The following is a 4,745-nucleotide window of genomic DNA, read 5'->3' as shown; positions in this document are numbered from 1 at the left end:
GGGGGGGGGGGGGGGATGACAGAAATTATTGTGAAAATCAAATAAAGACCGACAAAATTATATCATTCTTCATAAAATTTCTTTGTGGAAATCCCAACAAATGGGCTCAACAAAAGGAAAATAAAGACCTTGATAAATTAATCATTGATGTACTAAGGCAGAAAGAAGATCATGTATTTAGAGGAAATTATACGGTGATGTCATGATAATCAAAGTAAAGAATAAAAGTAACACGAATGATGACATTGCCTCAAACTCATTGTGAAAGAGTATACAAGCTAAGATGAATTGAACAAATCATAAAAACATTTAAATACCAAACAGTTCAGAAATCTAACGAGAACAGGTGCTGAAGCAACATAGAGGACACCGTTAAACCAATTTGAATACAAAAACTAAACACGATACTTTTAGAAAAAGAGAGTTACATCAGTAAATAATGCATTAAATGGGACAACAACAAAAGCAACTAAAGATGAAGAAACAAACGATTCTTGAAAAGCTACAAACACTAAAAGGGATATTCAAAACTACAAAATGAGGTGGGAAACCAAAACAAAACTCCAAGGAACCCAGATACAGAATCGACAGATTCAGTTAAGTTGAACACCGAATCAAGTTCATGAGGTCGTAGAAAACATAAACATAGCATATTCAAGTTAGTTAAACCTCAGTGATACACATCCATGAAACCATCCACAATACAAATATTTTACAACATCGACATAGCAGAATAGAGAAAAGGATGACGACGGAAACTCCCGAAGGAAAGACGGTTACCTCTTTAGGTGCGGTTAAATGGGACGACAACGAACTTCCGAACAACAATTCTACCACCAACAACGAAACTTGAACCCACGACACAAATAAAATCGAGATGGAAGTTTAGAGACGGACGATAAAGCTGTTCTCTCTTCTTCTTTGAGATGTATCTTTTTGTGTCCCTTTTTTTTGAAGTTGTCTTTGTGTTTTCTAACTGGGTAAAAGCGTCAAAATCGCAAAACAATTTTTTCACCGAAATTTTCTTTTCTCACCCCAGATCCCACCCATAGTGAATGAAAGAAATATATATATCAGGGAGAAATATCAATGGAAATCCAGGAACTCACTTCCAATTTCAAAAACACCCCCAAAACCTTCACCAAAACGGATAGAAAAACTTTTCGTCAAGTTTCAACTTTATTTTTGAAATGGCATGGTGAAAGAAGGGGCGATGCGCGTGAACCCGCTACTGTTCGAACTCGTACGAAATGAGCAGGGACGGGTCAAAAAAAAACAAGCACAGTGTACTGGTCTTCCCTTTTCACCTCCCGTTACACTCGCTCGAGCGATTCACGCGTCTTGTAAGCATTTTAGGTTTCTAAATTCCACTCTCCTAGACTTTCAGCGAGGAAAAAGACAAATTTTCCTCTTCCATTTTTTTGTGCGCTGCGTCTGGGCTTCTCTAGCATGAGGAGAAAAAGGGGAAAACAAAACGAGTCGGGGCGCGATGGGAAAAATGGGTTGGCAGCTTTTACGCTACATTAAAAGGAATTTTGAGCCTTGAATTAAGGAGTTGGGTCGGCTAGATTAGGGATGATAATGGGTGTTGCTGAAATGGGCTTAAAGGATAATTAAAGGGAAAATTACATAGGATGGCAAATATTCCTATGTAATTAGTTAATAAGGGTATAGTTTAATTTATTTACTGTCAATAAATACAGTTTTAATTTTTTTGCCATAATTAATGGAACCCACTATCTTTTGTATACAGAATAAAAATAGTCATCCAAAGATTTTTATATAATTTTATTCAAAATCAAATTTATCTCTCATATTCTCATTCCATATCGTTTCCTAAAATTACTCTTCCCTTCTAATTTGAATTTCCATTGGGAAAATTTTGACCTTCTCCCTCCGATGTTCTTCCACTTTTCTTAGGTAACTGCCAAATTCATGGCTTTCAATATTATTTTTCTTGATTCCTTCTACAACAATTGTATATGTAGTATGATTGTTAGTTTTTTCATATTTTTTAAAAAAATCTTTATTACTTATCAGATTACAAGTCTTTCAAAATCACAATAGATGATTTCTATCCATGTATGAGGATTACGAGAGATATGTCATTGCATGTCAATGTTGTTAATAATCTACCTTCGTTTCAATTGGGTTAACTCAAGATTCTGGGTTAATGTAGGGTCTATGGCAAAACATAAACAAGTTTAAGTTGAACAATCTATTGAAGAATTGAGATCCATGAAAAAAATGATCCAATGGCAATTCATAAAGTCATCAACAACGCGAAATCTAGCGGCATTAAGATTGTTGAAGGTGGAAGTAAGAGAAAAGTCATAAACATTAATTCAGAAAAGATTGAATCTGCCTCATCAGAACTGGACAAATCTGAAGAATATCGGGAACATCAGGTAGTGTAATTTATATTCAAATTACAAAGTTATGTATATAGTGGTTTGTATATTAAGTTTATATATACAAAGTATTATGAAACAGTTCTTAATTGTATATTCTATTAGTTGTATACCAATTACTAAAGTTAGGTATATAATGAGTTGTATATTAAGGTAACATATACAAAGTCTTATGAGGCAATAGCTATTTGTATACAATTATTTAATTTTGTACAAAGAAATTTGTTAAAATCACTCTATAATATTATAATACATTATACAAATTCGTCGATATATACAAAAAATTATGAACATAATAAAATATTGTATATATAAACGTTACACCCTCAAATATAGAAACATATTTCAATCTTACTATATATACAATTAACAAATGAATATTATATACAATCAGTTTAATCATTAATATTTTTTTTTAAAAAAAAACAAAAACATGAAATCACAGATGCACATATATAACTATAATATATATACCAAAATTATTGTACATTATACAAATTCCTAGAATTATACAAAAGAAAAAATAGGAACATAATAAAATATTGTATACAGACAGATTACCCAAAAAATATTAAAAGAATATATGATGGTCATATACAGTTTAAAACACAAAATCAATTACACACAAATATTGTATAAAAATTATATACAATTTCGCAAATATATTCAATATAATCAATTTATGTATAAATATATCTATGTGTGTGTTTATGTGTTTCATAGATTTATCTAAAATAAAAATAAAAAAATATTTGATTTTGAACTGGTATTGTCTTTCTATAGCTTTAGAATTCTTTTTTCGGGGAAATATTTGATTTTGAATGTTTTGCTTAAATCATGGGATTATGTGAATTTATTGTTAGCATCTTTTGTGCTACTGTTATCATTTATTGAAAAATAATTTTTGTATTTAATTAAAAAAACGTTTCATACAAATTTAGAATCACCTAACAAACTAAACTATACCCATGAAATGTAATTATGTAAACTATACCCATGGAATGTAATTTCATAACATTCGTTTGCCATATAAGAAATTTAACCAAAGAATTGGACTAAGGTTTGAATAAAATGAATCAACTAACTAATCAACGAGCCTTTAAATTTTAACGAGATAAAGTAATTTATTTATTTATGAACTTAAGGTTCAAAGAATGTAACTTAACAATATAGATAAAATTAATTTAATAAAACTATTAAACAAAAAACCAAAATCCTTTTAAGACGATCTTTGAATACTTCGTAAGATAAAATAATTATATAAAACATATAAACCATGTATATATATATTCATAAGTAACATACATACATATATATTACTTATATAATTAAGAAAATCGACCAAAGCAATTTTAAAATGACTAAAAAATTAAATTTTTTAATGTCAATTATTTTAACTCGTTTGGAATTTAAGAAACTCGTTAGTTAATTATTATCGAGGGTCAAAAATTGGGTGTCAACAACAGGCCCTTGTGTTACTCAGATTAATGCAAGAAATTCAAGGAAAATGAAACTGACCAAGCCAACTTTGACCAACCACATATTCATCTTAGAAAAGGATTTTGGTCCGGACTCAAGAGTTATGGACGAACCCCGGAACTATATGAGACTTCATGCTACTTGTAGTTCTACACGCTTTATTTAACGCACGATTTACGAAAGAATTCAAAAGTCATCTCAATACCGATTTATGAAGGGACCGAAATTCTCGAAAATAAGCCTTAAGAGTGAAGGTTAAAATACAACTGAGTTTTCAAGGTTGAGTCTGCCAACATATCCTATTAGGAATCAGGATGCTTGCAGTTCGACTCGATTGGTTGAAAAGGAAATTTGTTATGTTAGATAACCTTTTGTTCTGGACAAGTGAAAATTTAAGTTGAGTATGAAACGGAGGATTGTAACCTCTTAGCTATGAATGTGGTTCACTTCACACGCATAATTAAGAACTTACACTGACATAATTTCCAAAACTATTGGCACATTGTCACTCAGATTGAAACTTGCATCCGGCAGATATCCAAAATTTTCGGCTGCAAAACTGAAACCAGGAAACCTAAAGAAAAACCTACATGCCTTCTGATAGGGGTGTGGTTTTATTGTGGTGGAAGTGCTCGCGTCCTAAGAGTATGACACTCCTCTTTGGACTACGATGCATGACTTTCCGCGATGCATGACTGTTAACTTGCGATGCATGACTTTCCACGATGCATGAATATTAACTCGCGATGCATGACTTTACTCAATGCATGAATATTAAGTCGTGATGCATGATTTTCTGCATTGCATGAATATTAATTCGCGATGCATGACTTTCTACAGGGCAAGAATATCTTC

The 4,745-nt window shown here is 31.4% G+C and overlaps 1 long non-coding RNA gene across 1 annotated transcript in view; it reads right to left on the bottom strand.

The window, feature by feature from the left end:
* LOC114074819 overlaps positions 1 to 1,552 on the bottom strand; it is a 2,399-nt gene extending 847 nt beyond the window's left edge. Inside the window, exon 1 of the long non-coding RNA XR_003575109.1 lies at positions 781 to 1,552. This is a non-coding gene — a long non-coding RNA (uncharacterized LOC114074819). The remainder of the gene's footprint in view (positions 1 to 780) is intronic.
* Between the last annotated feature and the right edge of the window lie 3,193 nt (positions 1,553 to 4,745).

This window comes from Solanum pennellii, chromosome 11, assembly GCF_001406875.1.
Source record: "Solanum pennellii chromosome 11, SPENNV200".
NCBI classification, from domain to species: domain Eukaryota; kingdom Viridiplantae; phylum Streptophyta; class Magnoliopsida; order Solanales; family Solanaceae; genus Solanum; species Solanum pennellii.
Note: the sequence above shows the minus strand (reverse complement) of the source record. Positions and strands in the feature narration are given on the sequence as shown.